This window comes from Elephantulus edwardii, unplaced genomic scaffold, assembly GCF_000299155.1.
Source record: "Elephantulus edwardii isolate Elephantulus edwardi_28Jun2011 unplaced genomic scaffold, EleEdw1.0 scaffold00015, whole genome shotgun sequence".
Classification (NCBI taxonomy): Eukaryota; Metazoa; Chordata; class Mammalia; order Macroscelidea; family Macroscelididae; genus Elephantulus; species Elephantulus edwardii.
In genome coordinates, this window is record NW_006399765.1 from 22,566,529 (window position 1) to 22,590,571 (window position 24,043).

General features: G+C 44.5%; 1 pseudogene; it reads right to left on the reverse strand.

Annotated features, from left to right (window-relative positions):
* LOC102870732 overlaps positions 1-24,043 on the reverse strand; it is a 73,308-nt pseudogene that overhangs the window by 8,216 nt on the left and 41,049 nt on the right.

Sequence of the window (24,043 nt, forward strand, 5' to 3'; positions counted from 1 at the left end):
AATTATAGAAAAAAAAATAATGGGGCTTTATTAATGGGGTTGTGATTCACTTCCGAGGGGTTTCCCCTGGGTCTCGTCTTCCTGCAACATTACCACTAGGCCACCAGAGCTCCCTTAAAATAATAATGTTGCACTTGCTAAATGTCAGGCCCTGTCCTAGGCACTTCTGTTATGTTTGTGGGTTAATTAATCACAATACTCCTATTGTCAGGCCCATGTTACAGATAAGGAAAGAAGCAATGAGGAGAAGTGAAAGAGCACAGCTGGAAATTCCTTCCAAGAAATCTGATTCTAGAGTCTATACTTACCACCATTCCTGTGATCTTTCCAAGTACCTTATTTAAGCCATTTAATCTTCCCAAGAAAATGATAATAACCATTATCAGTAGTGATGATGATTATTATACCCACTGTTGTTGTTGTTGTTATGTTCTGTCAAGTTGCCTGTGACTCATAGCAACCCTATGTACAACAGTTCTGAAGCCTACCCTATTCTAAACTAGTCTCACTGGCTCCAACACACCTACCCCTCAATCCATCTCATTTGGGATCTTCCTATCCTTTCACCCTTCCAAGCATGATGTCCTTCTTGAGGACTTGATCCCTTCTGGCCAAGTACCCAAAGAATGTAAGGTGGAGCTTCAAAATCCTAGCCTTTGAGGAGACACTTGTTTTCACCCTCCCTAAAGACAGACTTACTTGTTTTCTTAGCGGTCCATGTAATGTTCAAGGCTCATCTCCAGCACCACAACTCAAAGGATCAATTCTTCTTCTGTCATTTTTAGTCATTTTCCAGATCTCTGATGCATAGCAAATAATTGCAAAGACCATCGCCTGGATCAGGCGCACCTTAGTCTCTAGACTGACATCGTTGCTTCTCACTACTCTGGAGAGGTCCCTGACAGTCCACTGTATGGACGAGAAAAGTAACTGCCTCACAGAGCTTCTAATGTTATAAATCTTTACAGGAGCACACCAGGTTATCTTTCTTGTGAGGAGTAGCCTGTGGTTTTGAACTACCAACCTTCTGGTTAGCAATCTAACGCTTAAACCACACACCATCAGGGCTCTTAATGAGTCAATTGTCTAAGGTCACATGGCTGGTGAACCCCGATGGTCTGATGCTGTCTCTGCCCTTAATCTTTATGCTATACTAACTAGCCTTTCCCAATACAATCTAGGAAACCCCATGGTTTAATGTGTAGCTATCAGGCCACAGATCAATACCCTCGCATTTGAGTCCGCCAGTTGCTGTGCCTCAGAAACTTGCTGGAGGGTCCTATGAGTTGGAATTGACTCAAAGCAGTTGGTTTTGAATGCAATTTATCACCTCAAACATTCTTTGCTTAAGTCTCCATTTATGGGAAAAAAATGGCATGAAGGAGAATCATTATCAGAATCAATGGCTTGAGGCTGATGATTCCTATGAAGGGAGGTCAGACTATCTCCTCTCATCAACCTTTTTACTCATTCTGACACCAGCCACCCTTCCCATGACTATTTATATTTCTCTGCTAGATTCAATAATTAAATGCAATGGCCACATAGAACTCACAGACAATACTCACAACTATGGGTTTTATGAGGTAAGTAAACAGTTACAGTTTAGGGTCAGAAATTACTCAGGACACATTTCTTCAGTCAGGACTGTTTGTTCTCAGTAGGGCTCATGAGCAGGTCTTTCTGTGGCCTTTGGTCTGTTGCCTCTGGGGCCCTTTGGCCTCAGTTCTGCTTGGGCAGATGCTACAAAGTGCTGGTGGTAGCCCACTCCACCAGCAAGCCTTCAGCCCAACGGTCCTTGGTTTTCTTATGCTCTAAGTCACAAGCTGAGTTTCCTAGCAAGACTCCAGAGGCACCCCGCTGCTAGCAAGCCTCATGCCTCATTGTTTTAACTCTATAGTCCCGAATCCACCACATTTTCTTCTGCCGTCTCCTTGTTCTGCTGCCTGTTTTCACCATTTCTCTGCCACTGCTCCTCACAATCTCTCACTATCTCTGATGTCATAGTTGTTGGTGTCCTGGGTCTAGGAGGTTCCTAACATGGGTACCCCAAGTCCAATGGATATGCTCCTCTCCCAATTCTCCTTCCTTTACGGTTATGAAGTCTCCCTTTCCATTCCTGCGATGGCATGTTTTAAACTTAGCAGGATGGCAAAACTGGCTCATGAACTTCTTAGAGTTTCATGCACTTTATTTGTATAGTCTCATCCATACATGGCTGCCATGTATCTTACATACATTATCAGGAAGCTACCCAATCCCCGTAGGAGGCCACAAGCACCTCGTGTGCATGGCTCCATCCAGTCACTTTGTGGTTGTTACAAAGACTGTGGCTTGAAGGACCATATTATGTCATTTACTCTGCTGCAATGGATACTTAGCTGCTTCCAGCTTTCATTCTCATGCCGTGAAGCCCACCCTCAGTGACCCTTGTCTGCACTTAAGATAACCACCTTGACCTGGAAGGCTTAGAACCTAGAGCATAAAGCTTGTGGCTTTGGGGACATTTAGGCACAAGGTTGTCCCTGGGAGTGTTCTTGTTGCTGGCTGTGTGGGACAACCAGGCTTTGAAGACAAATGCATCCAGGCTCAAATCATGGCTCAGTTATTTACTAGCTGGCTAATCTCGGGTAAGCTACTTCCCTGGTTTAGACGTCATTTTTCTTATCAATGAAGTAAGATCCTGACTTCATTGATCCTTGTCTCACTTCTGACTCTGAAAGATAGAAGTGATTGTGTGACCTTGCTCATGGAACACTACAAAGATTAAAACTGCAAGCATTTGATGAATGCAAGTTCCCATTTCTCTTTTTCCAAGCAGATTATCGAAGCAGAGAAGCAGGAAAAGGAACAAAACCCCAGAACCTGCAGTCTTTGGGAACGAAGAGGAAGTCTAAAGGAGAGAAGCTGTGCCTGCCAGTCTTTATGATTGTGGGATCATAAGTGATAAAATGCAAGTGGATTAGCTCCAATGGAAAGGAGGAATTCATCACAAGGTGTACTAGCTGGGAATGTCTCGGTTATGACAACTATTTTATAGAGATTTAAGCAAAAAAAAATAATAATAAATTGATTGATTGTCTCACTTGAATGAAAAGACTAGAATGTGTGTGGTCCTCAGGTTCAGCTAAATTCAAAGAGAAAAATTGACTGTGGACTGGCAGGTGCCCCATCGTGTGTCCATGCTGCTTCTACAGCAGAATGAGATGATCCACAAAAACACTGGCGTCAAGTCAGAGAAGCTGGGCTGCAAGTCAGAGTGTTGCTACCTCAAGGGCCAAACTCACATAGGACGGGTTGAGAGCGTATGGACGGCCAAGTGGAACCTGCGGTCAGAGTGGACCTCCGCAGAGGCTAGCAGCAGCCGTCCGCCAGAACAGGACCGAGTGAGCCTGATTCCACCAGGAAGTCACTAGACTCTCCAAGGGAAATAAGAAAAACCGGTTGCCAGCAACTGCTTCTGACTCAGGGTGGTCCCGCGTGAGACAGAGAAGCGTGCGCCGCAATTTTCAGAAAACACATCAAGAAGTCTTTCTTTCAAGGCTTCTTCGGGCCAGGTTCGAGCCTTCAACTTGCCAATCAGCAGTGCGCTGTGTGCAGGCGCCCAGGGTCTCCGTGAGAACAAGAACAGTGTACTAAGGATACGAATGTAACCCTCTGTGCTAGGTGCTCCGGCTCTGACATCACTTCAGGTGCTTTCTATGCGCACAGAGACAGTCTGCACAGTGAAACAGAGAGCTAGGTACTTATTTCCCTAATTTACAAACCAGGAAGCTGAGACTCAGAGATTTAATGACTTAGCTTAAGGTCACATTGTTGTTTGTTGTTATGTGCCATCGAGTCATTTGCGACTCATAGCGACCCTATGTACAACAGCCCTAAACCCTGCTCTATCCTGTGCCAATCTCATTGCCTCTGACACACCCATCCCGATTACCCCAGTCGCTGAATCAATCCACCTCATAGAGGGTCTTCCCCTCCTGCGCTGTCCCTCTACTCTACCCAGCATGATGTCCCTCTCCAAAGACCTGTCTCTCCTTACAACATGTCCAAAGTATGTCAGACGAAGCTCCAGAATCCTTGCCTCCAAGGAGCAGCCTGGTTTAATCCTCTCTAGGATGAATCTGTTTGTTTTCTTGGCAGTCACATAGGCAGTGAGAAGTCAGGATTCAAACGTTCGTATTCTGGGTTCAGAATGTGTCGTTCACACACCACACTGTTACAATCAAATGGCACCCTCCGGTTGTAATCCAACGGCACACCCAATAATTTTTTCTTCTTAGCCCATGCCACAGTTGTGGTTGAAAATTAGTGCGATGATTAGCGAAAACATTTTACCCTCCTCCCAGACTGTCAGTTTGATGACGGTATGTGTTTCATCTGCTTCATTCCTAACACCCATCTACATAAGGACACTCAAAAACCATGTTAAATGCTTTATGTTAACTAGCCACCTAACTCATTCATTCACTCAGTCACTCACTGAATACACACATTTACTGAGCACATCCTAGGTTCAGGACAACAGTGGGACGCATAAACAACTCTGCCCTCAAGAAGGTTACAGTCAGATGTTGGAGGATCTAACGGATGGACAGTCATTAATTAGGTAAGAGGGTGGCCATTCCAGGTAGGGGTTCTGCAGGGGAAGGGAAGTGTGCGGAACAAGAGGGATACAGGTTGAAAGACAGTGTACCAGGCACATGCCTCATGGAACCCTTATATCAATTCTATGAGATAGTTACTGTTACGAATATCCTTTTGCAGATGAGGAAACCAAGGCACAAAGAAGCTGAGTAACTGACCCAAAAATACATAGTCTTATCAGGAAGATAAAGGACTTGGAACCCAAGGCCCTCACGTAAAAATCCTTTAAGAATTCTGATCTTAAGTAGGAAGTTCTGGTGGCCCAGGGGGTATGGAGTTGTGCTCCCAGGTCAGAAGCAGATAGTTCAGACCCACCAGTTGTTCTGAGGGAGAAAGACGGGCAATCTCCTCCTGTGCAATTTACAGTTTCTGAAAACCTGCTGGAGAGTCAGCTACCAGTCGGTTCTGACTGGACAGCACATACAACAATCAAAGTAACAAAATACAAAGTAACAAAAGGCAGGTGAAACGCGTCCACTGGAGATCGGGATAGTGGCAGGAACCTGCCAGCATGATTCTCACTCCCTGCAGCAGCCCTACAGGCTTGGTGGTTTCCGTGGTGCAAAGAAGTAGCCTGCACACTCACAGCCTGTCCTGGCAGCAATCTGTGCAGGCGGGTATTGATGTTTAGCCACCAGAGATGCCACAGTGTGGTGTGCAGAGGAGCGAGCCCAGGAGGAGCAGGCGAGGAGAAGCACTCATTTACCCACCAGCTCCATTAGGAGACAGTCTGTTAAAATAGATGGCGCTCAGGCTCTGGGGCCGGGCCAACCTCGTTCCCAGTGCCAGCTCTGCCACCCATTGGCAGTGCGACCTTAAACAAGTTACTTCTGAGCTTTCATTTCCTTCATCAAATAGAATAAAGTTATCTAGAAAATGTATGTCTTCCAAATCTGTCTCCCTTCCTTATCTCATTACCTCTAAAAAACCCCTTCCTGGGAGCTTAGGATGCTACCAGTGTATATCTCCTTCCAGGAAATTCTTTGATGGTGAAAAGGGCTTTTTTTTTCTCTTTTTAAAAAATTTTATTATCTTTTCTGTGTGTGTACCATCAAATCAGATCTGACTGGTACAGGAGGAAATTGTCCCTCCTTCTCCAGCAGAGCATCTGGTGGGTTCGAACAGCACACCTCTGGGATTGCAGTGCAGCTTCTTGTTACGAGGCCACCAGAGCTCGCCTGATGGTTAAAACTGTTAACACATTTGGCCTCTAACCAAAAGCTTAGAGGTTCAAGTCCACCCAGAGGTGACTCTGAAGAAAAGTCTAGCCATTTACTTTCTAAAAATCAGCCATTGAAAACTCTGTGGTGGGGAACTCTGGTCTCTCTGCTAGGCAAAACCCTAAGGCATATTGCTCTGCACTAACACACACTAATCAGCATGGGTCGGAAATGATTCAGCAGCAACTGGTAGCCTGCTGGGTAAGGAATTGAACTGCCAACTCAAAGGCAGATGGTTCAAACCCTCCAATTGCTCTATGGGAGAAATATGGGAAATCTATGCCATTTATGTTGCTGTTGTCTATTGCTGACGGATCTATGACGACTCATAGCGACTCAATGAACAAAAGACCTAAAGTCTTTCTATAACTATTGTCATTTCTCCAAGTTCACAGAGTTTCTAGAGGCATGTGTTTTAGGAAGTGGGTGCCACTCCTGCTTCCAAACCTGTCTTAAACTGGCAGCTCCGCCAAACACTGTCCACCATGGGCAGCTGTTATGGCATTTGACACCCAAAAGGCACAAGGTTTAACATCATAGCAAACCCAGATTACCTCAGTATGGCAAACAGATATAAGAATGCTGTATGATTTAGAAGTATGTTCCTCCAAAATAAAGCAACACTACCCAAGGCACTCCATGGGGTCCTTCATCCCACACTCCTTCACAATGAAACATTCCTATGGGCTGTCACCAAAGCAAAAGTGCCCATCTCAGAGCATTCAGCTGCAATTTATAGCCTGAGTAAACCCACTGGAGGGATCAGTTATGAGTCGGTTCCAAATTGACAACAACGACGGCTGTACTGTAGCTACCAGCTTCTTTATCTTCTTTGCATAAATTGCAGTTTGTGGTTGTTTTATGTACTACATTATATTATATATACATTCCTTGTATTGTATACGATTATATCTGATCAACATTTCACCTTCATCCTAGTGTCAGCTTCACAAGAATGATGTTGTTGTTGTTATGTGCCCTCAAGTCAACTAAGCATAGTAATCTTGTGAATGACAGCTCTGAACCTTGTCTTATCCTGAGCCAACTTCACCATCTCTGACCACCTGACCCCATTGTCACAGTCACTGGGTCAATCCATTTCCCTTCGGCTCTTCCTCTCTTGTGTTGACCTTCCGAACTTGATGTCCTGCTACAAAACTGGGCTCTTGGGGAGCTCTGGTGGCCTAGTGGCAAGGAGCTGCAAACTACAATCCCAGAGGCTAACGGTTCGAATCCACCAGATGCTCTGCCGGGGAAGGAGGGACCGTCTCCTCCTGTACCAGTCAGATCTGATTTGACGGTACACGCACACAAAAAATAATAAAATTTAAAGAAAAAAAAACATAAAAAAAAACCAAGCAAAAAAACTGGGCTCTCCTAAAATTCCACTCTGCATCAGACAATCAATGACATGACCTACTTACTATGACTGGGAATGAAAAAGTGAGGAAAAGTGGGGCTGCATTCTTAGTCAAAAAGACCATTTCTGCATCCATCCTGGAGTACAATGCAGTGAGTAACAGGATACAAGCCTTGTGCGTACGAGGAAGATCTGTTAATACAGGTGTCACGAGGAGAGGGACTCTATTCCCACACCTAACACAGGTAGATAAGAGGTGCTCAACACTCACCTGCTGAGAGGCCTGGCATTCTGAAGAATCTATCCATGTAATACCTGTTCGAGGGCTTTTGGCTGCAAGCACAAAAACCAAAATAAAAACAAAACTCAACATATGATTTCCTTCTGGAGTAATAATGCCTGCCTTCTGGGATTAATGTTAACAGAAGTAAATGAAGATGGGATTCCATTTTTTTGTGATTTGTCAGTCCGTAAGCAGCCCCACAACTTTCAGCTCCACAAAGAGCTGTGGTGTGTGTGGTGTGTTACACATTGTGCTACTAACAGAAAAGCCAGAAGTTCGAATCTCCCAGCAGGGGAGAGATGGGCAGTTTTCTCCTATAAAGATTTATATCCTTGGAACCTGGACAGAGGATGGCTGTGAGTCACACTCCACTTGACGGCAGTGAGCGTAAACCTTGACAGCTCCCACGTTTATGTGTTCATTTATTTACTTTTTTATAGCTCCCACATTCAGTTCTGCTGACTCTATCCGTGCTCCCTGAGCACCAGACATGCTGTCCAATTGTCACTTTGCTGTCTTATAAAATCTCCAAACCCATGCCTTTGAGTCAATTCTGACTCATAACGCCTCTGCTCAGGGAGTCTTAGTGGTTCTGACCGCAGGGTAGAGAACAAGAAGCAGCTCTGTAAGACCTAGAAGCACTGTCCCAGGAGATTTTTCAAGGCTGTAATCTTTGCAGGAGCTGACTGCTAAGTCTCTCCTCTGCAAAGCTCATTTGAACCACTGATCTTCTGGTTAGCAGCCAAGTTCTTTAACCACTGCGACACCAGGGCACCTTTTGGTGTTTCAGAGGCACCTCAAATTTAACCTGGCTACCATTGAACTTTTGACCCTTGACCACCCAATCCTCTCTCTCCCTTAGTAAACATCCAATTCCACAGTAAAAAAAAAAAAAAAAGTATGCTTTAGAATCATTCTTGGTTTCTTCTTTCACCCACTAACACGTTCTACTCATCACTCAGTCAGGCCTGGTCATAGAAAGGCAAATCTATCAGGAAATAAATGAAGGGAATGGGCAGGGCCCCACACTTGACAGCCTTTTCCAAAGCCCTAACAGTGTGCTCACAGGGTCACGTGCTGCGGTAAATCTGCAAAGACAAAGCATTTTAACTGTTCCAGTTAAGATCACTGTCTCTTTCCACTCTGGCTGCCCCATGCCCCGTGCCCTGACGTCAGTGGGCATTTTGTCCCTTGGGCATTCTGTGGGCCAGCGAAGGGAAAGCTGAGTTGGGTTCTATTCCGTTTAAGCTAAGTCAGATGTAATCCTGTAGCTCAAAATCTCTTTTGTGCAGAGCAAAGGTATTGCTAGCTATCCTGGCACAGACAGGGATCCTCCCGTCCACTCTGCTGGCTCACCTAGCCTCTGGGCATGAAGGTTCAGGGCCAGAGCTCATCATGCCAGAGCAGGGAGAGAATCTCCATCCAGAATCTGGACCCTCAGTGATGTCATTGCTTCTCTAAATGAGCCAAATATAAAGGGTTCTACCTGCAGGCTTCTTATAACCATTATAATGTATTTGAAGATCATGTTCTGTACTTAGAGCCAAAAACATCATAACAGATATAACACACATATAACTTGTAGTGTGAGTCCTTTTGTTTTGTTTTTTTTTTTATTTCTTCAAGGATATGCAGCCCCAATACAATGATGTATCATTATATATATATCTGAAATTCTCCTCTGAAAATTTCAAGACGCCTCTGAGGAAGGAAGATGCTGGAGTGGGATGCGCCTAGGAGATTTTTCGTTCTGGATACTTTCATTCCACCTGAGTGTTTCTGTTTTACCTTGGACCTGCTTTCACTGTTTCCAAAGCTAGAAAGTAAGCCTTCAAAAGTCAGTTCAACAATTGGCTTTTGAATTTCCTTTAAAGGCATGAAATGAGTTTACTCTGGCAAATGTGGCCCTTGCTGTAATAGTCTTAAGGAGACCGCTGGGAGAGCGAAGAAAGAAACGTCACTGACAAGTTCATTTACTGAAAGGTGGGAGGGTGATCTGGGACTCGGCACTGTGGAGCCAGAGGGACAGTCGGAATTCTCCCTGCCTGCTGGCTGGCCAAGTGTTCACTCAGCTCAGCCTGACATTTCAAAAGATTTCCAGGAAGGGGAGCCTGGCACCAATATCCCCTTGAAGTTCTTAGGAATGTCTACTTCAAATGCATTTGCCTACTTCCTCTTGTTTAAAAGACAGTAGATTAAATGCCACCGGCAAGTTTGAAGGGACCTCAAAGGTGGTTTTGTCATTTGTGTTACAAGTTAGGAAGTTGAAGTTCTAAGAGTAGCAAGAAAGGCTTTTGGGTGGGTTGTTGGTTGGTTGGTTTTTTTCCCCCCCAGATCATACACAATCAATTGATAACACAAACTACAATCCCCATTGATGCCCTTATCTCTCCCTTATCTGTCTACTTGCCTTTGGCTTCTTTAAATATCCTTTCTGCCTCAGGCCTCTTAGCTCTCAAGGCTGGTCCACTCAGGGAGTCTTCCCAGATTGTCAATGTTACCACTGGGAGTTCCTTAAAGAAAGAAAAAAGTGGAGGAAGAGAGAGAGAATAACCTTAACATTCACTTATTGTTGTGTGCTGTTGAGTCTGAACCAACCCATAGCTGACCCTGCAGGAGTTTTTCAGAGGCAGTAAATGCCAAGAGAGGAGGCTGCCCAACTTTATCTCTCTGAACACTGGTGGGTTCAAACCCATCCTTTGGGTTGGCAGCGCTATTCCTTTACCACTAAGCCACCAGAGCTCCCTAATATCCACAGTCCACGAGAGTTAGTCCATGATCTTCGGAGATCTACTGAGTAGCTAATCAGATTAAAAAGCCCTGAAAAGTTTCGCATTAAAGAAAATTATTAATTTAATTTTTTTCCCCCCTCTAAAACGAATTCTGGAATCAGTTGACATGATTCAAATCCTCACTCTTATCTCCTAGCTAGACGATTTTGGACAAATTTCATCCTGACAGTGAGCTTCAGTTTCTCCTGTGTAAAATGAGGGTATTAAAATATCCCTTTCAGAAAATTACAGGACGAAAAGAAAACAAAATGAGTGTTGAAAATAAAAAAGAAACTTAATTGGTGAATTGAACCTAATCTATAGATCATTCTTCTGACTCCCACTGTTAAACAGGATGCTGGTTGTGGCAGAAATTGAGGTGTTGCCTTAAAATTTATTTCCTTGAAAAAAAAATTTATTTCCTTGAGCACAACCAGGTCAGGCCCCTGGTAGTATGTCTGTCAGTTTGTCTGTGGTAGCCTTGGAGGGCTATCACTTCAAAAAAGAGTTTATTCAGCCGTGGAAAGTGCAGTTAGCCGACAAGTTGCAGTGTCTTCACATTACGGCCACCCTCTTTCTGGATAGCTCCTAGTCTTCTTGGAGTTAGGGCCTGGCCATTGCTGCCTGACAATGAACCCCTTTAGCAAGCAGTTTTTGCTCCCCAGCGCCCCACCGAGCTGGTCAGATCTGCATGACATCCTGAGGCTCTCGTGTTCCATTCTGCTTTTTCTCACATTGCTCTCCGATGGTCATCACGACATTGCCCAAACACCAATACAGCTCTTGTATTCCTGACTCCATTAAGACATTACGGCTTTCTGGGTGGGATAAACTGAGGCACTGTTTCTTCCTGCCCAACTTCTACAAAGAACTGAATTATTTCCCCCAAAATATGCCCTTGGGAAAAGATATCATGCTAGTGAAGGTGGAGGGTCAGCAAGAGAGAGGAAGATCCTGTCAAGGGGAGTGGACACAGAGCTCACTTCTGGAGCACACATACTAAAACTGGACTGACACAGAGAAGATTAGCACAGCCCCTGCGCAAGGATAACACACAAATTTGTGAAGTGCTCATATTTTTAAATGCATTTAGACTTTAAAAAAACAAGAGGGGAGCTCTGGTGGCCTAGTGGCAAGAAGCTGCACTGCAATCCCAGAGGCACACCTTTCGAATCCACCAGATGCTCTGCTGGGGAGGGAGGGACAATCTCCTCCTATATCAGTCAGATCTGATTTGACGGTACACACAAATAATAATATTTAAAAAAAAAAAGAAAGAAAGAAATGAGAGGCTGGCACAGTGACTATAACAATAGGCTTGAGCTTGACGGAGATCCTGATGATGGCCTGGGGTTGAGGAACATTCAGTTCTGTGGTTCAGAGTTGCTATCAGTTGTAGCTGATAGAGCCTATTAGGCAACAACAAAAGTATGTGCCAACTTGACTAGGCCAGGATGCTCAGTGTTGTGTAAACATCCTCTGTTTTTGTGGTCTAGTGTCATTATCCTGTTGTTGTTGTTGTTGTTGTTATGTGCCTTGAGTTGCTTGAAACTCATAGCAACCCTATGTACAACAGCTCTAAACTCTGCTCTCTGACACAGTCACCGAATCAATCCACCTCCCAAAGGGCCTTCCCCTCCTGCGCCTGCCCTCCACCCTCCCAAGCATGATGTCCCTCTCCAAGGACCAGTCCCTCCTTACAACATGTCCAAAATATGTCAGACAAAGTCTCAGAATCCTCGCCTCCTAGGAGCAGCCCAGTTTAAACCTCTCCAGGATGAATCTGTTTGTTTTCTTAGCAGTCCATGGTACCCTCAACCCTCTTCTCCAACACCAAAGCTCAAAAGCATCAATTCTCCTTCTATCCTCCCTGGTCATTGTACAGTTCTCTGACTCATAACAAGTGATTGCAAAGACCATGGCCTGAAGCAGATGCACTTTAGTCTCCAGAGACATACCATTGCTCTTCAATACTTTGGAGAGGTCCCTATCAGCAGACTTTCCCATGTGTTATAAAATCTCACTTCAATGAAGTTCATGAAGGAACTGTGGAAGAAGCTGTGTTTGTTGAGCTACCAGCCAAAGCAATTCAAACCCACTGGTTACTCTGAGGAAGTAAGATAGTCAATCTCCTCTCATAAAGATGCAAAGCTTTCAGGGAGCTCTGGTGGCCTAGTGGCAAGAAGCTGCGCTGAAATCCCAAAGGCACACAGTTCAAATCCACCAGATGCTCCGCTGGAGAAGGAAGGGCAATTTCCTACTATACCAGTCGGATCCAATTAGATGGTATACACACAAAAATAAACAAGAACCCCAAAAAGATGCAAAGCTTTTGAAACCAATGGGTCACCATGAGTAAGGAATCCATTCCACATCAGTGGGTGCTGATGGTAATGAGACAAATTAGAGGCAGATACGCTAATAAGGTAGGATGTGATTTATGGAATTAGGTTCTATTTTGAGCGAGTAACTTTGGAGATATAAAAGAGATTAATCAAATAAGCAGGGGCTAGAGGGACTTGACCACAAAGAAAGAGGAGCCAAGTAGCACAGTGTGTCCTTTTGACCTGATCCCAGAGCTGAGAACCAACTAGATGCAAGAGAAGATTAATGTCAAGACATGGAGATGGCCAAGGAACATCGAGCCTATATATACATTGAAAGGAGACTAGCGTCTTCTTCCAGAGCTGACACAGAAAGCCTTCTTCCAGAGCTGACATAGAGAGAAAACCTTCCTCCAGAGCTGGACCATGAATTTGGATGTTCAGCTTCCTAAACTGTGAGAGTATATTGTTTGTTAAATACATCCACTTCTGGTATTTCTGTTGTTGTTGTTATGTTCCATTGGGTCAAGTATGACCCATAGTAAGGGAGCTCTGGTGGCCTACTGGCAAGAAACTGTGCTGCAATCCCGAAGGCTCACGGTTTGAATCCACCAGATGCTCGACTGGAGAAGGAGGGGCAATCTCCTCCTGTGCCTGTCAGATCTGATTCGACGGTACACAAGGGGGAAAAAAGAATGATTCATAGTGACTCTATAAACAACAGATCTGAACCTCAATAGCATCTAACAACAATAACAGGCTCTTCCCTTCCTTCCTGTATGGGTCACTGTCCTATGATCAAGTGATGTCAGGCCTTGTAACATCTGCCTTGAGACAGAATCTCAGGACAAAAGCCAAGTGTTAGAGGTGGCAAAATACAAAAACGCCAATAGCCTAGTTTCTGAAGAGTGTCTCTGAAGTATTAAAATAACTGCAGCTGCCAACGTCTACAGTTGTTGTTGTTGTTATGTATAGTCAAGTCGTAGACGACTCATAGACCTGAACAAAGTATAACTTTGATCGTTTCTCCAAGTTACTAGGATTTCCAGAGGCAAGCTATTTCGGAAGTGGATGCCACTCTTGCTCCCAAGCTTGTTTTAGTCAGGGAGCTCCAGCAAACACTGTCCACTATGGGTAACCATTATGACATTTGGCACATCAGTGTCACAGTGTTTAGCATCACAGCAACGACAAGTTACCTCTGTACAGCAAGTGAACAGATCATTGCTACACCACTTAGAGGAATGTTTGACCAAAAACAATTAAAACCAGGCCTGAGGGCTGCAGAATAATATCACCCACCTTTGGCTTGGCAGCTTAACTTTCTATCCACTAGGCCAATAAAGCTCTCTCTATTTTGTTGTTATTGTTAAGTTACTCACAATGATCCTATGAACGAAAGATCTGAACACTTCTATAACTTTCATCGTTTCTCTAAGTTCATAATAATGAAATTTCTTCTTTGCTAAAGCTACTACTAGTTAGGCATGCTGTCCATTATAGTGGCAAATACCATGACCAATATAGTCACATTTCCAATGCTATATTCTCCAGATCCCTTTGTTGTGTACCGTAGAGTGGGAAGCGACCCATAACTGACCCTCTGGTGGGATTTCAGAGGCAGATAATGGCATGGGAGGTGACTGCCCACCCTTCTCCAGCAGAGCATCTGGTGTCCTCAAACCCTGTGCCTTTGAGACTGCAGCACAGCTTCTTGCCACTGGGCCACCAGAGCTCCCTTACAGGAAGGAAACTAAACCCAGTAAACTTTCGAAAGCTATGAAGTGCTTCACTCCTCTTAGAGAGAAGATGCTCGTAAAATCCCATCTCCAATTTGTCAACATCAAGCAATGGGATAAAAGGAAAAAAGGGGGGGGGGACCAGAGAATGAAAAAAAATAAGACCAAAGAATTACGGATGCATTTGAATTGCAAAGTTAATGGAGAATATGGAATATACTTTGGATTGTCAGTAGAACAAAGAAACCCCTTCTGGAAGAAGAATAAGGTTGAAACCAAAGTGATTCCATTTTCCTGACCCTATCTGAATACTTCTGTGTGTTCCGGGAAATAGTAAATAATGTTTACTTCTAGACAGTTTTAGGGAGCTCTGCTGGCCTAGTGGTAAGAAGCTGTGCTGCAATCTCAAAAGCACATGGTTCAAATCTATCAGCTGCTCCACAGTGAAGGATGGACAATCTCCTCTCAAGGGCTTAAATTACCTGCTGGAGGGTCGGCTTTGGATCAGTTCTAACTCCACAATGGCAACAACAACAGACATAGTTTTACAACCCATCCTAGGGGAGAGCTGACAGTTAAAACAGGAGTGCTAAAGAAATGGGAGAAGAGCCCAGGCCCTTGAAATTGCGGTGTCTACCAGAACACTTGACTGTGCTTCTGCGAAACCTATACTAGGACCAGGAGGCAGTCATCAGAAAACTGGATGGTTAAATATTGGGAAGGGTGTGCATCAAAGATGTGTCCTATCTCCCTATCTTTTCAATCTAAATGCAGAAGAAATTATCCGGGAGGCTGGGCTCTATGAGAACTGTGGCATCAGATTTGGAGGTAGACTCATCAACAATCTGCATTATGCAGATGACACAATCTTGCTTGCTGAATCTGAGGACCTGAAGTGCTTGCTGCAGAAGGTCAAGGACGGCAGCCTCAAATATGAATTGAAGCTCAACATCAAGAAAACAAAGATTCTCACAGCTCGACCATTTGGCAGCATCATGATAGACGATGAAGAGATGGAGATTGTTAACAGTTTCAGTTTGCTTGACTCTACAGTCAACACTTTTGGCACCAGCAGCAAGGAAATTAAAAGACAAATTGCACGGGGGAAGTCTGCTGTCAGAGACCTCCCCTCCACAGTACTGAAGAGCAACAATGTCAGTCCGGAGACTAAGGTATGCCTGATAAAGGCCATGGTCCTTTCAATTACTTGCTATGTATCAGAGATCTGGACAATAACTAAAGATGATAGAAGGAGAACTGATGCCTTTGAGCTGTGGTGCTAGAGAAGAGTATTGAATATACCATGGACTGCTAGGAAAACAAACAAGTTTGTCCTAGGGAGGGTGAAGCCAGGTTGTTCTTTGGAGGCAAGGATTCTGAAGCTTCGTCTGACATACTTTGGACATGTTTCAAGGTGGGATCAGTCCTTAGAGAGGGACATCATACTTGGGAGGGTGGAGGGACAGCACAGGAGAGGAAGACCCTCTATGAGGTGGATTAATTCAGTCACTGGAGTAATGGGGATAGGCATGTCAGAGACAATAAGATTAGCAATGGATAGAGCAGAGTATAGGGCTGTTGTACATAGGGTACATAGGGTCCCTATGAGTCACAGGTGACTCGACGGCACATAACAACAACAACCCACAACTAGCCAATGTAGAACGCACAAATACCCTAGTCTCTTTATTCTATGCTGTGGTCCATTAAGCCTCAGCCCACTTTCACCTAAGTGTGCATTTTTTTTAAAAAAAATTATTTTTTATTGATATTTTAACAAAAGTTTACAGAAAACTTGAATTTCCATTTATTCATTGTTGCACATTTTCTTCCCTCCCCCCAGTTCACTTTTCTCTTCAAAAAGATTCTTTTTAAAAAAAAAAAGAAAGAAAAAACAAGTCCAGAATGAAGGCTAGACAGTGGAGTGGACGTTGGGCGAGGGATTGTATAACAATGATAGAATTTTTCTTTTACTTTTCAAAGAGAAGAGTGAACTGGGGGGAGGGAGGGGTTGGCAAGGATAAAAGTGCAGTAACGAATGAATGGAATCCTCAGTCTCTGTAAACTTTCATCAAAATTAATAATAATAAAAAAATTTTTAAAAAAGAAAAAAACAAATATTCTTTCACGGTTGCACAATTCCCTCTCTCCCCGAGTCCAGTTTGCTACGCACCTCTTATTCTATACTGTTGTCTTGCAAATAATACCTAATCATATATTACTTTTAGGCAGTAAAAATAGGGAAGACTTCACGAATTTGTGTGTCATCCTTGTGCAGAGGCCGTTTTAAGGTTCTCTGTATTGTTCCAATTTTAGTATAAGTGCTGCTGAAGCAAGCACTGTGCATTTTTTTTTAATTGGCATGACATTAAACTAAATCTAAACTTAAAGAATAATCTATCAGTTTACCAAAATTAGAGACATTTTAGAAAGTACTTGAGAAACAAACATTTTATAAACTAGTGGGCAGGGCTTTGTTTTGCTGTACAAGGCAGCTGAATCAGACAGACTTGATGGCACCTAACAACAAAACTGAGTTTAAAAGTTTGGGTGCATGAAAGGAGATTTGTCACATGCCTTGGCCCCTTGGCCCTGGGTTCTCCCAGAAAGCCAGGCTGCCAGGAATGGGTGGTCAGAGGCTGGTTCACAAAGGAGGCAGGCAGCCTTGAGGCCGAGGGTGCTGCCTGTGCGCTGGGATCAGCTTCAGTGGTGCAGGGATGCTGGCCCAGGCCTGCTCCACTTAGGCCAGGAAGCCCTGTGGGAGCTTGGCTTGCTTCTTGTGCTGGACGCTGACGTTGTCCAGCACCTGCTTCCCGCCAACGTTGCCCAGCACCTGCTGCCAGTGCCACAGCTTGGTCAGGTGCTTCTGGACCAGGGCGTCTTTCTGCTTCAACTCATTCCTCAGCTCTGACACGTCCTCTTTGATAACTTGCTCAAGTCTCTGGACAGATAACTGTAATCTTTCTTTCCCCTTCTCTTTTTTTGTAGGAATAAACACTGTGTTTGTCTTGTGATATCCAGAAACATCTGGATCCGCTGATCCACACCAGTGCGAATTTCTTCCTGATTGGTGCCAGTGACACAGTCCTGACCCACCAAAGATGCAAAGCAGGCCTCGAAGAGGACTCCAGTTCATCCACCAAGGCATTGTTCGAGGCCCTGGTGCGTCTTGAAGGGAAGCATGTGTTTTAAAGGAAGCAAATTTGCTGTAGGAGCAGGAAGTGTTGCTTCTGGGCTTTGAAATGAGTTTGGACCTTTCATGTTCAGCCAGAATACTTCTTAGAAAGGACTTAGAAAGTTCTGAGGTACTTTGAGCGTGTTATAAGGGGGGACTGGTTCCTGGAGAAGGACATCACGCTTGATAAAATACAAGATCAGTGACATCACAAAACGGATTTGAAAAGTAGTGGCCACAGTGAGTCTGAGTCTAATAGTTACTGAGGGGACAGCACAGGATGGACAGAGTTTCCTTTTGTTGAACACAAGGTCACTGTGAGTTTAAACTGATGCTATGTTGTTGTGGTTGTTGTTGTCCTCATGTACCACAGAGTCAGACCGACCCAGAGCTGACCTTCCGGTGGGTTTTTCTAGGCAGTTAATCTCCTGTGGAGCAGCTGGTGGCCTCAAACTGCAGACTCCTTCCAAGGAGCAAGCACTCTGGGTGCACTCTTTCCAAGACATAGCTGTTCTTTTGGCTGTCCTTCGGATCTTTAGCACTCTTCTCCAGCACCACAGCTCAAGGGCCGTACTTCTTTTGTCATCTTCTTTGTCCAGCTCTCTGATGCACAGCAGATAACTGAGAAGACCATGGCCTGGATCAGGTGTACCTTAGTAGAATGGATAAATACCCGACTCTTCTCTTTGTTTGCTGCTGACACCCACTAAGCCTGCATTTGCTATACGCTTGGCTAGTGTTGCTTCTGGACTTTGTAGTGGTTTTGGATCTTTCACTAACAACAGCACAAAAAATTAGTCAAATGCCATTAGTCAAATAGACCGTTATTGTAGAGCAAGTATGAGGATCCAAGGGGGTGGGAGCAGAGGGCTGAGGATGGGTGGGGGGTGGGGTGTGTGGTCATTAACCAAAGTGTTCCACAATTTGACGGGGAGCAGGGAAGGGTGAAGAAATAGAAATAAGAAAGATTCAGTGGGAAAAGCAATGTATATGAACTTTGTAAATAAACCCATATAAAATTAAATACATACATACATAATATCCACATGTACTTTACCCAGATTCACCTGTTGCTAATATTTTGCTCCATCTTCTTTAACATTTGGTAATACAATGGTTAAGTGCTTAGCTATTACCTGAAAGGTTGATGGTTCTTGGAGAAGAACATCATACTCGGGTGGAGAGTCAATGCGGGAGATGAAGACCCTGGATGAGATCAGTTGGCTGTGGCAATGGGGCAGCTGTGTCTGAGACAGTGATAGGGTAGGATAGACTGACTCAGGATAGGGCAGGGTTCAGAGCTATTGTTCAGAGGGTCTTTGTGAATCAAGGGCACATAACAACAACAACATTGGTTGGGGGAAGTCACAGCAGTTTCAAGGGCCTGGGCCATTTTCCACTATTTCAGGACTCCCTGTTCTAACTTGCAACTATCTCTTGGGGTGGGTCATAGAACTGTGTCTAAGGGTAAACATTAATCAGATTATTTACCACTTCCTGGAATACACAGCCTTATTCAGGTAGCATCAGAAGGTCAGCAAAGTGGAATCCCTTTAGTTTCAACCTTAGGTTAAAGGCTGTCAAGTTACAGCCACTCTAGGGACGACAGACAGAAACTCTGCTCTGTCCCCGTATCACCCGCACTTTGTTGTCATCACTGTGTCAATCTTCCCTGAGGTTCTTCCTCTTCTTTGACAACCCTCCCTCTTTCCAAGTAAGATATCCCCTTTCAAGGACTGCTCCCTTTTGACAATATTCCCCAATTATTTGGGAATGTTTCTTTATTCAAAAATTAACAAATAAAAATTTTAAAGATACCGAGACCCAAGACCAGTCCACTTACATCGTCTGTGTTGTAAAAGAGTACAAATTTCTTCAGACAATTTTTGAACTGATTAAGAACTAGAAAACTGTCCATGTTGGAAAATCCTGAGAAATAATTAATACTTCCCATGAGCAAGGGAGGGGAGGAATATTGACTATACCATGGACTGCCGAAAGAAGCAGAAGGCAAGAGTTTGTATTTTTAGGAATGTTATCGGGAGGACATCACCCTTTGTAAAGAACATTAGCAGAAAAGAAGACCTTCAGTGACAAGGACTGGCACAATGGCTGCATCCGTGCGTGCGAGCACAGTGGTGATTTTAAGGATGGTACAGGATTAGTCACTGTTTCTATTCAGTTGCACCTAACAACAACAACAAGGACTTCATGAAACATTCAAGAGAGCAAAGTGGGAGAGGCTTCACTGGCCTCAGAGTCACCTTAATCTCCAAGAATCTACAAGTTTTTTGTTCTGTCCTCTTTGCTTCAAGGGGTGGAATCCATGGTGCCTAAGAGCGAGGCCACGCACGAGGCCCACGAAAGGGAGCTGACCGGATGAAGAGGGATTCTGTGACCAAGCTTCACAAGGCATATGGATCTATCGTGACTGCCTGCCGAGGCTGGTAAAGGCTTTGGTTCTCTGAGGCTCAGGGCTGCTTCCTGGGTGGAGAGGGCTCGAATACCTGCTCTTGGGAAGGCAAAACAGTCCCGTGGGGGGTATAGGAGATACTCATCCTTCTCAATTACTTACGTCAATAAATTGCCTCTGTCGCCTAACTGGTTTCAAGTGGGTTTTCTGTTAAGTACCCTAAGAAGCAACCCTAAATGTCTCAGATCTTCTGAGATGTTCAAAAAGGAAAACCCACAGGCCCTGTCCCCTGGTGACTGAGTCACGTGGCTGGTGCCTGAGATGCCACTTTGGGAATAAGCTCCTTCAGGGCCCCCAGGTGGGTGGATCTACCCACTATAACCTGAGACTCTGGAAGGGAAGGACTGCTAATACTAGTAGGAGAGGGTTAAAAAAACCAACCAAATAAAACTCCAGCACCAAACCCAGACCTCCCCATCACAAAGCCTTGGGTAACAGTAGGGTAAATACTTTCCACCCCCCTTTCCCCCAGTGATGCTGGAATTGAGGAAATGAAGGGCTGTTGATTTCTCAATCAGGTTACTCTGTTACAGCTAAACTCAGTGAAGCTGTGAGTGTTCAGGCAAAAAATGGTTTCCCAGAGAAAGGGCACAAAAAAAAATTATGAAGGTAAAGGAAAATACTAGAAGGAGTATAAAAGTTATTATATTTACCAAAAAATGTTCTATTTACATAATAATATTATATACATAATATATAACATTATATACACAAGCCCACAATAACGGTAAGAGCAGTCTGTTCATGGATACACAGTGCAAACTGAACAGGTGTGTGCAGGAGACAGGAATTAGAGTTTCAAATGTACATGTTTGACAGAGGACATTGGTACATGTGTGTTTACATATGCTACAAGCAGCTCTGTGACTACAGCAGAGCCATATTATGAAAAATTCTTAGTTCTAACCCAACCCCTTGAGGAAACAGGTTGGTCAGTTGGCAGAATATATAGTCCACAAAGAAAACGCTATACATTCGACTTTGGTGAGTAGACACTGGGGGATAAGCAGCTGTGAGAGCTCTAAAGTCTCTCGCCGTGTGGAGCAAAAAAGAGTGAAGAAAATCAAAGACACAGGGAAACAATCCAAAGGATGAACAGACCCCAGGAATCTCAGTCTCCACAACCTGCAGATGAGAAGAACGAGACAGTGCCCAGTTACAGCAAGTCTTTAGTGGAGTGGGAATAAAAACGTGAAGCTAAATTTCAAGGGGAAAAAAAGACCAGGCTTGCTGACTGGGGGATATGCTATGTTCCTATGTACTTTTATGCCCGAGCTGACTCATACCTGGCCCGCCAGTGGGTTTTCACAGGCTGTAAACCGCATGGGAGGAGACTGCCCATCTTCACCCCATGGAGTGGCTGGTGGATTTGAACTAAGTGCTTTCGGGTTGACAGTGCAGCTCCTTACCACTAGGCCACCAGAGCTCTAACAGAGATCTTACACAATATTTGTCCTTTTGTGACTGACTTTTGGCACTTCCAAGAACTCTGTTGGCTTAGTGGTAAGGAATTGGCTGTCAATCCAAAGTCATATGGTTCAATACACCAGCTGTTCCATGGGAGAAGGATAAGTAATTTCCTAGGTGATTTGCTGCCCTCTGAAAACCTGCTGGAGGGTCAGCTATGGGTCAGTTCCCCTGAAACTTCGGCCCTTAGAGACTTTTGGGTCTCAACCGGTCACATTCCTGTAGCTTACCTTTTAACCAAACAACACACAGGCCTGTAAAGTGAATGGTAACTAAACATGAATTAAACAGAAATGAATTAAAATTAACATTCCTTAGAACAATCAACCATTTGAGATAAAAAAAAAGCCAGCATCTGCCCAGGAGTAGTTCAGAAGGCAGGAAAAGAAAGAAGGAGGGAAAGAGGAAGCCAGGGAGGAAGTGGGGTGAGTGATATTTCAGCTGTTGGGACCCCAATCAGAGTCACAGAACAAAATACAACCGAATTGTTGAAAACTGATCTGCTCTGGAAACCTTCACTAGTTTAAAAGTCAAAACTGTTTTTTAGCCAAACCCAGACACCACAGCCCTGATGCTCTCAGGGATCATCAGGGAGGCTGCTAGGGAGCAGAGCTGCCCATAGGGGACTGGAGAGTTTGTGTCGGACCCTAGTGAATGAAATCAATGAGTCAGTGGTTCAAATCCAGCAGCTGCTGTTCGAGAAAGATGAAACAGTGGCCTCCCATAAAGATTTCCACCTCACAAAACTTATCGTTTAATTTTATCCTAGTCATTTTCAATAGCTCGAAAGCCAAGGAGTAACTTGATTTTCATTGCCTGAGCTCTGGTGGCCCAATGATAAGAATCTGCGCTGCAATCCCAAAGGTACATGGTTTGAATCCTCCAGCTACTGTGGGAAAGAAGGATGGACAATGTCCTCCTGTGCGATTAACTGCCTCCGAAAATCCGCTGGAGGGTCAGCTATGGTCACTGCTGACCCAAGGATACATAACAAAAAACACTAACAGTTTTCTATGAAGATGGCACCGAAAGGTAAAAAGGAAACCCCTGCCCCTCCCAAAACTGAAGCCAAAGCAAAGGCATTAAAGGCCAAGAAGGCGTCCTGAAGGGCATCCACAGGCAAAAAAAAAAAAAAAGAAGATCCGCACGTCACCCACCTTCCAGAGGCCTAAGACGCTGAGACTCCGACAGCAGCCCAAATACCCCCGGAAGAGCGCCCCCAGGAGAAACAAGCTTGACCACTATGCCATCATCAAATTTCCCCTGACCACTGAGTCAGCCATGAAGAAGATAGAAGATAACGACACACTTGTGTTCATTGTGGATGTCAAGGCCAACAAGCACCAGATTAAACAAGCTGTAAAGAAGCTCTATGACACTGATGTGGCCAAGGTCAACACTTTGATTAGGCCTGATGGAGAGAAGAAGGCCTATGTTCGACCTGCTCCTGATTATGATGCTTTGGATGTTGCCAACAAAATTGGGATCTAAATTGAGTCAAGCGGGCTAATTCTAAATATAAATTTTTCTCACCAAAAAAAACCCAAAACACTAACAATGCTTCCAGAAGGAGCACTGATAGCACAGTGGCTGAAGTGCTTGGACGCTAACCAGAAGCTGAGCAGTTCAAGCCCATAAGCTACATTGTGGAGAAAGATGTGGCACTCAGCTTCCATAAAAATTGTCTTTGGAAATCCTATGAGATGGTCCGGCTGTGCTCAACAGGGCCGCTCTGAGTCTGATCCGATTGGACGGTGAGGCATTTGTTTAGAAAGCTCGTATACATGGTACTGGAAACAGGGGGGGCTCACAAAATGACCAGAAGCTGCTTGCTTTCTGTCCATATCAGCACTACTGCCCTCTGCTTTGAGTCTCAGGGGAATCATGGGTGCCTCACCCTAACAGTTTAGGAACTACAGGAGAATAAGCTTCTCCTCTTGAATTAGGAGCTGGGATACAAACAGATGCAGACACGCCCATGTGTGTTACAGCGTTACATATAATAGTGAAGAACACCACTAATAGTGGAAACAACCCAAGTGTCTCCGTTGTCTAGTGCTACTGTAACAGAGAAGTCACAAATGAATGGCTTCAAGAAACGCAAGTTTGTTCTTCTACAATCCAGGGCCTTAGAAGGTCACTCTGGATGCCAGACCTTGGGGAGGGACCACTCTGCCTCTGTCACTTGTGGAGGGAAGTCCTTTTTCCCTACCGTATCCACTGAGAAGGTGTCCCTCAGAGATCTCCACGGGTCCTGGCCTTCTCTGGTGTCAAGCAGCTGCCTCAAGCAGAGGGTGAGCAATGGAGGAATGACTGCAAAGGAGGACACCCTGGTGAACCTTCCTTGGTGGTCCTGCAGCTCCTCCCTTCTCAGCTCACTCTCTTCTCCTTTTCTCTACGGGGATACAAAGGTATTCTATTCTAGGACACACTCTGTGGAAACTCCTTTCTCATCAGATCAGGGCTGTGACAGGATTGAGGAGTGTTGTATTTCATCCTTAATCCTCTAACAACTGTTTGTTTGTTTGTTTCATTAGTTCATATAGTATCACTACACAGATTGCCTACGATATCACTGTTATGT